The sequence below is a fragment of the Lytechinus pictus genome, chromosome 19 (genome assembly GCF_037042905.1).
Source record: "Lytechinus pictus isolate F3 Inbred chromosome 19, Lp3.0, whole genome shotgun sequence".
Taxonomy (NCBI): Eukaryota; Metazoa; Echinodermata; class Echinoidea; order Temnopleuroida; family Toxopneustidae; genus Lytechinus; species Lytechinus pictus.
Genome location: NC_087263.1, coordinates 11,311,409 through 11,325,090, shown reverse-complemented (window position 1 = coordinate 11,325,090; position 13,682 = coordinate 11,311,409).

The window sequence follows — 13,682 nt, the reverse complement described above, 5'->3', positions numbered from 1 at the left end:
CATTTATATTTTATGTAAGGGTGTCACGCTCGAACTTTCAGTTTAGGCCTCACCTGATCTCATAGGCGGGGAGGCTGGTATTCTGTATACATTTATATTTTTCGTGAAATTTAGGCCTCACCCAATTTCTCATGCGGGAAGGCTGGTATATATATATGTATATTATATGATATAAGTATGACATCTGTAATCCACCGATTTGCCGGTAGCTCATAAATGTAGTTCATAGCTGTGCTGGTATTCCTGTCCGGCTAGCAGAGAACCAGTGGGAAAGCAGCCGCGAAATTTAACGTTGAATTTTCTGGGAGGGGGGCCTTCTAGCCGGGGGTTTAACCCCCCTTCGGGGAGCTAATTCGAGGCTATCGGTTGGTTTCAGATATACATGAATGTAAGTCTCTAATCAGAGGTATTCATATCCATGTTTTATACTTATGTGATTGTGACACCAATTTCGGGAAGCGTTCATCTCTATTGAATAAAGCCACGACATAATCGCATATTATTTTGTTTTGTCATTTTGTTTGCCGAGAATAATCTGCATTTAAACAATGCTTGACACTTGTGCTATCCGAAAAATTAAGCAACTGACAAGAGCAAGAAAACTTAAAAAGAAAATTAATGACCTTAATATGCCGAAGCCTCAAAATGTAAAAGGGTATTATTTCACTTGTTTACAACATAGACACAAAAAGGAAGATCCAAATACCTTTTTTTTTTTTTACTCAAGTGAGACAGTTTGGTTACAATAGTTGTGATGATGATGATAATGATTAATAGTAATAATACATGTGCGGGCGCCGTCTTTCAATCCGAGGGAAGGGGGTTTGATTCCCAACCATGGCGTGTTTTCCTTCAGCAAGAAATTCACCCACATTTTTTTGCACTCAACCCGGTACCCGGTAGTAAGCAACTTCTCGAATGCTTGAGCGCCTACACAGTAAAAAGAAATTATACAACGCTGTTTACTATATGAACCTTACAGTAATTATTTAAACAAGTGTTTAAATCTTAAGCAACAAAGTTTAATTTTCAATATCTAATCTTCAATAAGTTAAAGGTCAAGTCCGTCCCAGAAAAATGTTGATTTGAATAAAGAGAGAAAAATTCAACAAGCACAACACTGACAATTTCATCAAAATCGGATGTAAAATAAGAAAGTTATGGCATTTTTAAATTTCGCTTATTTTTCACAAAACAGTTTATATGCACAACTCAGGGACATGCAAATGGAGAGTCGATGATGTCCATCACTCACAATTATTATTATTATTTTTTTTTTATTATACAATATTTCAATTTTAACAGATTTGAAAATAATGACCAACTTGATTGAACGATATAGTATTAAACAATGCTCATTGCACATGTTCAGGGAGGAATTAATCTTTGTTTCACACGGCAACAGGGAGAAAATTTGAATATTTCATATTTCACATAATAAAATACAAAAGAAATAGTGAGTGAGTGATGTCATCAGTCTCATTTGCATATTTACAAGGATGTGAATATAACTGTTATGTGAAGTTAAGCGAAACTTAAAAATGTCATAACTTTCTTATTTTACATCCGATTTTGATAAAATTTTCAGTGTTATGCTTGTTGGATTTTTTAATTTTTATTCAAATTAACTTTTCGTTGGGGTGGACTTGTCCTTTTAACATTATTGTTTAAACGATTAAACAAATACTGTAAGGTTCATATAGTACAGCGTTGTATAAAATCTTAAACAGCGTTTTTACTGTGTATATATTAGCTGCGCTATATAAAAATGGTCCATATAATAATGAAAACATAAAACCATATCATATACAATTATAGATCAAGGGGATACAAACAATTCCTTGGTAGATCTTACCTTAGATAAGCCAAGGTATCATTTTTTTCCTCACTCAACTCTTATTTCAGGTGAACGTTGAAGAAACTGGCCAAGATGACGTGTCACGTCAAATTCGCTCAGCCGCCGGCTTCACGATGAGAAGACAGATGGAATTATAATTAACCTATATCCCCAAAGGGTTTGTTGATTTAATGAATATCATTATTTCCGTCAAGATTCGAATAATCTTAAGACCTATTGACTGCCCTCTAAAGCCAATTTCGTCAGGGATGATTGCGATTTATAGCCGCAACATCGAATGCATCCCTTGGGCCCCGTCTAACATAGAGTTGCGATAGATTCAAAATAAACTAAAATTGTGATTGATCGAAATGTGTGTAATTAAGAAAGATAAGTTTCAGGTCAACTGCAATTTTACTTAGATGTGAATCTGTCGCAACTATTTGTACGACGGGGTCCAGCTGCCAGTCTTCTCTCTATTCTTTTCTGTTGGAAAAAAGAAAACACAGTGTGTGACACAATGTGATCACAGTACGCTTATAAAGTAGAGTATGTAGGATTAATTATTCACACAGTTAAAATGCTCAAAATCAACAATGTGAAAATATTTTCAAACTGTGGACACCTCGACATTGTGACTGTGTTCACATGCCCAACTGTGATATGTGATTCACATTGTTGAAATGAACACGGTGAAGGTGATTTCCCTTTGTTTCCCACACTGTGAACGCACTGTGGTACACACTGAGGGACTCGGTGTTCTTTCCAGTAGGGATACTTGAGTGATAAAACTGATATTTGGGACCTTTCGCAAACCTCACGGACGCTAATTATTAGGGTCCCCTAACACAAAAGTTAACGCTTAAACATACACTTGATTTTTAAGATTGATTGTACATCATAGTCAATAGAATCAAACGTAGAAAACTGCTCTACAATCAATGCTAAGCTTTGTGTTACATGGGGGGGGGGGGGTATAGGCCCTACAGATCTGCTTTTCGTGTGCAAAATTCTTTCCCGCGACACCCGCACCAGACATTCATGTACATTACGTCTAATGGCTGGAGATATTCGAAATGCAGGACCTGCAATAGATTATGACATGGATAAGAAAGTGGTTTTTCAAACAAATCGAGTACATATTGAGTGAGGAAAAAGTTACTGAATTAAGGCTTAGATATAGATCATTACAGTCCATCGAATCGATATTGCATTTAATGCGGATTATTGGTGGATCTCTGGCGATTGATTCCATGGGTCAAATCACCTCTCCGGCAGAAACCATTTCGCATGCGTTGATTATGTACACAGCATGTATACGTCTTAACAAGGAGTAACCTTGGTCTGAACACGTACCAACCGAAATTTATTTTGTTTACTCCTACACAAGCGATATGCCTCTAGCACACAATGTTATGGGCATTATGTTTTACTTTCCCCAGAAATGGGGATTAGATTCGAATTCCCAGTGGGACCACTTCCATTGATGAGTGGATACCAGGCACGACCATGCGGTTTCGAAAAGCACCCTAAACAAGGGAAGCAAGGCTTTTCCAGGTTATGAAAATGCATCTCTTAGCTTGTGAAACCCTACACGTATCGAAAACATATCCTCCTTTTCAGTATTTTAAACATCGTTTTTGACACCCTTAAACGCTACATAGGCCTATACGTAACGTACTTGCCCACTCTTTCCCTTTTTACGCGTGGTCGCGCCTGGTATCCACTCTTCAATGGAAGTGGGCCCCCCGGGCGGCCTCTCGAGCTCTGGGAGGAACCAAATGTGGCTTTGGAAAGTCGTCTTAAACCGGATATATCGCTGTTACCATAGTAGCAACCATAATTTTGCACACGAAACGCAGATTGAATGTTTCCGTTCCAGATGCGAAACGAAAAAAAAATTCATGTCACACAATTTGCATTGCAGGACAGAGTTTTACGACCATGACGACGAGCCCAAAAGTCTCTTTCAAAATCAACTACCGTCGCAAATAAGCGTTCGCATGCTCCAACGAAAGGTCGGGATTGGCGGTTACGACGGTTTTTCAATTCAATTTCAATTCAATCATTTTATTTTCCACTTTCAATTTCATATTTACAATTTTTGATACAATTGACATAGTAACATATAATCACATTTGAAGTACATATAAAAAATTGATAACATTATAAAATTACAATAGACAATTATCAAATCGAAATATAAATAATTGAAAGGGAGGGAGGGCCAACTGATAAGCAGAGCTTGTATAATGTAGGCCCCCCTAATGTTGTAATTACGTGTTTATAGCAACTGAATTGCTCTTTTGTAAAAACAAACAAACAAACAAACAAACAAATAACAATATTTACATTATGTAATATATACATTATTATACAAATCATATGCATCATATTAAAAAATATATGAATCACTCATAGTGTATACAAATTATTAAAGGTTTCCTTCTTAGCACTGAAGGCTTAATTTGTAATTGATGAATTAAATATTTAGTAATAATTCAGGAGAAATGATTTAAGTCGTTTTTTGAACATTTGTATAGAATTGCTTTGTTTTATATCAATTGTAAAATAATTCCATAGCTCAGGACCCATAAAAATAAACGTTTTTTGAGCAAATGATGTTCTGTTCAGTGGTAAATGAAAAGAGTTTGCTTGGCGTGTGAAGTGACTATGAATCGAACTATTTTAAAAAAAACATATCAATTAGAGGCATAGGTAGTTGTTTAGTATTAAGCTTGAACATAAACTGTCCAAGTTGAAAAGTGTACAGTTCTTTAATTTTCAGAATTTTATTTTTCAAGAATAGATTATTTGTATGTGCCCGGAAATCTGCATTATTTATTACACGAATAGTTCTTTTTTGCAATATAAATAGTCTATCGATCAGCCAAATTGTTGCATTACCCCAAGCAATAAGTCCATAATTTAAGTAAGGGACGGTTACTGATGACAACGATGATAAATAAATAATTGTGATTTTCATGATAGTGGATGACAGTGTTGTAGTGCCTTGATGCTCGGCATTGGCCTTAAGGCGTCTTAAGGCCTACTTTTTCAAAGCCTTGGCCTTGAACATTCAAGCCTTGGCCTTGAGAGGGCCTTGGCCTTGAAGATTTTGAGCCTTGAAATTTGAAGGCATTTTCAAGGCTTTTTCAAGGCATTTTGTATTTTGCACTTTCATTTGTTTTAAATAAGTAATTATAAATGTTTCAATTGTTCTGTATATTTAATGACACTAATGGTCAATACTACCAGTCAGCAGTAGCGGCAGCATTAGTAAGTATATGATTACAGTGCCATCATTATCACCATTATCAAGAATTAACATCACATATGTAACAAAGAAAACAGCTGCAGTGATGAAAAATAACATTATTTATTGGTAATGTGTTGTAATCATGACTAATAATTTGACAATAATAATGATAATGGTGATAGTAATATTATGAAAAGGATTATATGATTTGATGACAGGAATAATTCTGAGAGATGTGACTGCGATTTTGATACCAATTTTCATACTTAAAAAATAGCTATCTCTAAAAAATTATAACAAGGTTGATTCTATTCCATTAGGATGTTCCTTCTATTATTTTCTTTGGCCGACAAGAATGTTTTAAGTCTTAATGATATTCTGAAAAGATTTGATAAACTTGAACACAATTTTTCAATTTTGTCATATCCAAATGGGCTATGTCAATGGCATGATGAGCCAAAAAAAATTTGGCTCGCATTATTTGATTGGTAAGTTATATGTATCATATGAGTCACTAAATGCAGTCCTTAACAGCTTCCTTTTCTGGTCAGTATATTATGAAGTTTCAGCTCGCGCTTCGCGCTCGCGTCAATTCGGTAGTGAGATACACATCTTTTTCACGATTACAACAGCTCGGAATATTTAATTTTTATTTTTTATTTAACACGAAATGTCCAAAAGTTTGAGCTCGTGATTCGCGCTGGCAACATCTCGCAAGGATGTCCTTTTAACAGTGATTAGCGCCATAATTAACCAAAAATCTAGTTCTGCAATTTTAGAATTGATAAAAAAAAAAAAAATTCGCTGCGCTTTCTCGCAGAAAAGTTATGCCTAATTCAAAATATCTATCTTATCAGTTAGAAATCACTTAAAAAAGGCTTTGCTCAACTAAATTTCTATATAACACACAACTACTTCACGCAGATTATAATCTCATTTTGAAAATATCTGTTTGCACCAAAATGCCCATTTTGACATATAAGTGCCCGTTTTGGCTTTGACCCCCCGCCCTTAAACAAAAATACTTTCTGCCGCCACTGTCCCAGGTAGTGGAGAAAAACATACGTTGAGAATGGGCATGCCAGGATCAGATGACCGTGGTAATAATAATTATTGCAATGTAAATCGCCTAGAAAAATAAAAAAGTATTATTACTTTGATATTATGTCTAAATCTATCAGGAAATTATTTTTGTTTTACATGTACAAAGGTCAAAAATTTTGCTCGCTCAATTCGCTCACTCGCTCCCACCTTTTATACATTTTGCCCTGTGTGCCATGTCTGCCGCCTAAGCATTGTTGGCTCATTGTTCCATATATCGAAAGTTTGAAATGCCTTGGCCTTAGCCTTGAGGTTTTCAGGCCTTGGCCTTGGCGTTGGGTTTCCATGCCTTGGCCTTGGCCTTGGGGATTGAAGCCTTGGCCTTGGGTATTAAAGCCTTGGCCTTGGCCTTGCAGGTTTGAGCCTTGACTACAACACTGGTGGATGAGCTTGTGGTATTACCATATATAATATGGCGATGGTGATGCCAGGGATGATGACGACTGTTAATGGCGATCATTACACTGACGAAAAAGGGGGTATACGGATGGTCATTATGATGAATAACGGTGGAGAAAATGATGTTGATGTTAAATGATGATGACGATGAATGAATTGATAATAATAATAATAATAGGCATTTATATAGCGCCATCTATCTAGAAATATTATATTCCGAGGCGCGTTGTTATTATTATTATTACCCTGGCTTTAGCTCGAGCTGCCTCTCAGCGCTCATGCATTCAAGGAATTAATCATGCCGGGTACCCATTCACCTTACCTGGGTCGAGTGCAGCACAATGTGGATAAATTTCTTTCTGAAGGAAATTACGCCATGGCTGGGATTCGAACCCACGACCGTCTGCTTCAAAGTCAGAAGACTTATCCACTAGGCCACAACGCTCCACCAGCGGCGTAACAGGATTCGGTGGCCAGGGGGGGGCAAGAGCCAAAAATTTCCCGGTCACATCATGGTATGAACAGGCGTAATTGTGTAATGAGGGGACTATTTTGAGAAGGCCAGATCGGGCAGAATTTATCTTTAAAAAAAATTGCGAGCGAGCAAAAATTGTTGACCTTTTTAATACAAAAATCAAATTTTGTGATAGATTTTGACATGATATCCAATGAATAATATATTTAACTCTTCTCTCTTTAGATTCCTTTTTTTGTGGTCTGTACGCCACTGTGAACTGTGGGCGCAGTATAGCACATGTGCTAAAAAGCTGCTTTATATAAGTCCCGAGCGAGCGAAGCGAGCGAGAAAAAAATCACCTTTTCATGATAATCTAACTCTGAGCCATTTAAACCTCGCAGATTGCCGTTATTTTAATCAAATCGCGGGCATATACAGAATATAGCTTTTACACAACACATTTATTCAACCCAGTCGCGCAAAAGTCGCTAGCGTGCAAAGCGAGCTGGAAAAAATTTCCTATTGAAATTAAATTATAATTATGTGATAGATTTTTCCATTATATTCAGCAAATATTACATTTCATTGTTTCCATTCATTTCATTACACGTTGTCTCCTATAATTTCTTTTATTTCCTCTTGGGTGTGGAACCAAGACCCCCCCCCCCCCCCGCGCGCCTGTATGCCAGTGATTGAAATTGATTGAACGGGGGGGGGGCGTTATAGAGCCAATTGAAGGTTATAAATGAAGAGCCCCTACTGCGTGGGGTCTGGGACAAAGCCCCGGTAGCTTATTTGCATACAATTTAGAAAGCTTATAGCACAATGTTGTACGCAGTTCATCTTTCTTTCCGCTCTTTAATTTCAATCATCGGCAGCCCGGTCGTGTTATGTTTTTTTTTTCTTGTCCCTTTTCTTAGTTTTCCAATTTAGCTTTTGATTAATTACATTCTACCTTCGTTTCCCGCTATTATTTGCCATTTTGTCATCTTTAATTTATTTCCCACCGTGTTATTGCATTACATGGGCCTATTTCGGAATGATTTGTTCTTTCTCAAATGTTCTTCTTTCGTAGATTTTCCCGCTTTCCTTCCTTTTCCATGAAAAAAAATGATTTTTTCTTTTCTTTTCACTTTTCCCTTTCCCTTTCCTTTTCCTCCTTTCCTTTTCCCCTTTCCTTCCCCTTTCCCTTTCTTTCTCTCTCCTTTTTTTCTTTTTCCCGTTTTTATTTTCTTTTCCCGGTAAAATCCGCCAGGGGGGGGGCAGCTTGCCCCCCCCCCTGCCCCCCCCGCCTGTTACGCCACTGCGCTCCACTGAATTAATGAACGATCGTGGTGGTCATGACGATTAGGCGTCGATGATAGTAATTTCAATGGTGAAGGTTACACTTGTGATGATGTCAGGGATAAAATCTATACTATTGTGTTAATGGATGTGAATTGAATTACATTGGGTAGTGGTGTAAGGACAATGATTACGACGATAGTGTCGGTGATGACGATGAAGATGATGATGATCATGACGATTTGTAACCCCTTTATGAAACATCTATGGTTTGTAAAAGACATTCATGATATCATTGATATAGCGATGACTAACGTACCATAGCCACAACCACGTTGTGACGATGATCTACATGCATGACATGTATATAAAGATAGAAACATGTAGAACTGCATGTGACGATTTCAGCTGACCACGACGTTGACTATGAGATTGAATAAAAAATTACATTGGCTGCAGACCTTTTGTATAGCGATGATAACGACCATGTTGCACATCGCTGCTAATTCTATGAAGACACCGAAGAAAAACGTGTCTAGGTTTTTTTTTAAGGTTCCCGGGATTCAATAAGTAGCTGTTGGACATAATTATACGACGCTTACGCAGATGCCATGTTCTTATTGCCCGAACTCTGACGATTCTTAGTTCGCGAATGCTTAGGCTGCTGTCTGAAGATCCTGGTAGGTCTGCTCCACCTCCTTCCTCAGTGTGAACCTGTGCATGTGCTGCGCGACTGGGCGACCATTGACAGTTGCATGCAAATTACGTCGATGATCTTCGTCTAAAGATGGCGGCGAGTACTACGACTGTACTAGTACAGCATGAAACAAACCGCCCAACGGCGCCCTCTTGATTCCCGGGAACGTATACCTTTAAAATGCAACATGGTGTCCTGTGGGTGTATCACAAGGATTCAAGTATGACTTAAGCCAAGCGCACACTATACTATCCGATACGACGCGATTTGTTAATATATCTCGTTTTTTTTTTTTAATGTGTAATACCTTGGTCACATTTGTTCTACGGCGGCCGTACGGCGAGTCGAAAAAGAGCCGTTTTAACATTTGTTTGTACCAGCTACATAATTGGTTTTAGTAAAAATGAATAACACGGCTGTTTTCGACTCGCCGTACGGCCGCCGTAGAGCAAATGTGACCGTGGTATTAGTTCCAAGAATTATTTCATTTGACGTTCGGCATAATGTTAGGAATAATAAAATCACAATTTTGTTTTGCGGCAAGCCCTGTGGTCGGAGCAAAGTCTGAATCGGTTTCAAGTCGCAGCCGATGATGACGTCATTGCGATTTTGAAGTGAATTTGCTTAATTCCCACAGGGCGGTTCGAAGTAGAATGAATTTCGACTTCAGTAGTCTACCACTATTCTGAACTCTGTTTACTACGATTTTATTGGTTCGAATGTTCATTTTAAATGTTATTGCAATGTCTTGGTAATTCATATCACAACGAATCGTGTGTCCGCCCGGCTTAAGAGTCGCATTTATAAGCCAGTTCGGAGTTCCATTCTGCGCATGATCAGAAGGTAATTCGGTGACATGGTGGTTTAATATCTAGTGAGATAAGCACCAACTTTGATATCTTGATTATTCATATATTCTCCTATTTTTTTAAAATTTAATTAGATCCACAAATAAACAACAATGCGTCCACTAGCGACTGGTATTTCACAGTTGGCCAAGTACATTTGTTATAGCAACTTCTTATTCAATTCAAAGTAAAAATGCAACAAATTCTTTCATAGAGTGGTCATTGGTGTGCTATTCTAGTCACCTGGGGGCCGTTTCATAAAGCTGTTCGTAAGTGAAGAGCGACTATAAGAACGACTAGTGATCCTGTTACGTGCTAAACCCTCGCCAATGGTGTATACCATTTACCAAAAGAAAGGATCACCAGTCGTTCTTAAAGTCGCTCTTATCTTACGAACAGCTTTATAAAACACCCTCATGGTCTAAACAATTTCTGCATCCTGCTATGTAAGGCATGCTTACATAATATCTTGCTTTAAAATTTGCCTATCATAATGTACAAAATGACAGGTCATTTGACCAAAATTGCCCATGAGGTAATACCGAACTGGTCTATTAAGTCCCTGGTTGCGTGCCTAATGGTGCCACGAGCCTAATTACATTAGGAGGGCTAAAGATATTGGTTCGACCCAACCCATTCGATTTTTTTCAATTTGATATTGCTGATTGACAAAAGTGTATGAATATGATTCAAAATCTAACACTGATTCTAGAAATGGTAACTACTGAACTTCCTTTTCCCAAATTGGGAAGATATATCTATGATTTGGAACTATTTTTTGACTGGCGGAAGAATTGGGGCTATTTTACTGTTTCAGTTGATGAATTTGATCCCATCATAGTTATCTTCATAAATGGCGATTTATTTTAAAAATGAGCTGGCTACGATACCCTTCTCTGGTCAGATTTGGAATGTCAGATATATATCCTTTCCAAAGATAGTAAACATTCGACCCTCTAATTTCACATTTATTTTTTATGAATTTTTCTTAAGTGCCATTTTAACACACAAGTCTATGGGGAATGTTTTACGCGCGTGACACCTAATAAAGAACATGACCGCATTGATCAGATCATGCCAGGAGGAGGCGCACGTAATGCGTATAAGATTTATTTGCGAAACACCCACCCCCTATCATTATGTTAAAAACTAGAATTTACAGAACGTGATGTAACCATCTGTTCTGTGGCCGGGAAAACTGAACAATTGTTATTACGACAACAAAAGATTATATTGACGATCGTCATTTTAAATGCAAGTCAATCTTTCTGTGTTTTACGCCTCCTTTTCGAAAAACGAAGATCGTTCCAAATTCTAAAGAACTCGTGATTCCATTTTTTCAAATGGCAGATATTCAAGTCAGCAAAGCTCATTAATGTAGATTGGAATCGATTGGGAACGTATTTTGACTGATGACGAGCGATAAAAACTTGTCATCCGTGTATGCTTACATTGAGGCACAGAGGGGGTAATTAGCACAAATCATGATACCAGCCCTCACAGATTCAGGGCAACGGTTGATATCCTTTTTAAAGAAGAATACTCACAGCTCATGCGAATATCAGTATTTACACGATAGTAGCAATCAAATAGAACAAAGAATATATATAAAAAGGCAATGAATAATGAGACTAAAAACACAAATAGTCAGTCTGCTTTTTATTTGATCTCATTCATGTCATAATTTAAATAATTTGCACATTATTACCTCTTCAACTATAAATAAATTGACCATGTTGACATCCTCACAACTGCGATGGGCTACGCGGGCTAATGCATCCTGTGCTTTTACGCTTTATATTTATCGCCAACTGATGGCGCCCTGATTTCTGGATTGGCTGCAGCCATTGATTTTTTTTGCTAAACCTAAACATGCAAATGAAATTATCGTTTATGATGGAATAAGCGAGGGAATCAATCATAACAAACTGATATCAATAATTTTGTCAATTCATGTTCAGAGAGAATGGCCAAGGAGGATGGAGAGTGATATGAAGAAAATATATGAAAACAAAATATCGTCAATCATGACTCCATATTACATTGAGACATTAATACCTTATATAAAACAGAAAAACATATTGTATATATACAGTCAACATAGAAATCATTTAGATAAATGATATGAAAAATAACATTGAAAACATTAAAAGTCCCCATTAAACCCTCCGTACATTTTTCATGCAATACTAAGTTTTGATATAATTAAACATGTTTACTGAAGGCACTGAAGCAAACTAAATAAAGATTTAAAAAGTCAGCAAATATTCAGTGACCAATGTGGAAAATGTTTCAAAATGCTTAACAATGTAATATATATTGATTCTAAGAAAATATTTTAGTAAAATATTATGTTTATTCATTTAGATCAGGTAATAAAAAACATGCTATCAGCAACATATTATAGACAGATATTTTTCAGCAAGGCCGTATTTATAATATGAAATTTAATGTAAATAAACGGAAAGCTCATCATAGAACTCAGCGAAGATGTAACACACACACACACCCTCGCATATGTATAAATATATATATATGTGTGTGTGTGTGTGTGTGTGAGGGTGTGTGTGTGTGGTCGTGCCTTTCACTTGAGAAAGACGATAGAGCATCGTCGAAAATGTGTGGAAAGCAGATCAAATAACTTACTTTGAATTAAGCACAAAACTTTGTACCTCGTTTATATACATACATATTTACTAGTACACGATTCAAGTTATAAATGTAAAGATGAGTCAGAACGAGGAATTCAGAAAAAATAAGAAATAATATGTCACACGGCATGATCGTTCCTCATGTAAATGTTACTTTTGTCTCATTTGAAATAGTCAATCTCGATCTAATAATAACTCCACATTATTATGATTATATCCAAGCTTCGGTTCCTATTTCAAGACTGCACAATTCATTGTGACTGTACGTAAATAATACTTATAATAATAGATATGAATGGAGGGAGCAAAGTGCGATTTAATTTTATTTGCACAGTCGTAAACAATAACATATTTCTCTAGCATGTGTAGTATTATCTTCCATGGATTCTGCATGCGATGATAGAATATTAAAATGATTAACAAGGCATTTATTCAGGAAAGAGGCCAAATTTTGTATCAGATGAAAGCAACATCGTGAAGAGGTGTACACTCGTCTTTTTATTCGAAAAAAAAACCTATTTCCTACTGGTGGAATAAAAAAGAACTCGTTTCAAAGCAAAACTTTAATGCGAATGTTTAAGAGTTAAAAGAAAAGGACGAAAAACATCATGCCATCATAGGTGGACATCGGGAGCAATACAGATGTGAATTTTATAATCATGATCATTCATCATCTCTCCTTCTCTGCCCATGGAAATATAATTCATTTTGGACGACTAAAACAGTGCATGATACAATGTTAAATTAACGATATATTATTTCCTCATTTTACCTGTTTTTATTGTCTTAATGTATGGGTTTGAAATAATTGTATCCAATATAGCTGGCCGGAAATAAGTCATCTTACTTAGCTATGAGACATATCATTACATAGGCCCTTAAAACAGAAACAATAACAGGTTTCGTGGCTTCATGGCAATAGGAAATTGAGGAAGTTGAAATAAAATGCACATTTATTAACAGTCCTAATTTATTTGATCTCGGTTAGAATAATAATACTAATCACGGTCATTGGGGCGGAAATCATTAAAAGCTCACGTATAAACGAATAATATATTTCCTCCATAAAGATTTTATAGTAGTCACGGGACTATCAACATGATTACCTACAATACAGCTCATATGATATAATATGCAATGCAATGGGTA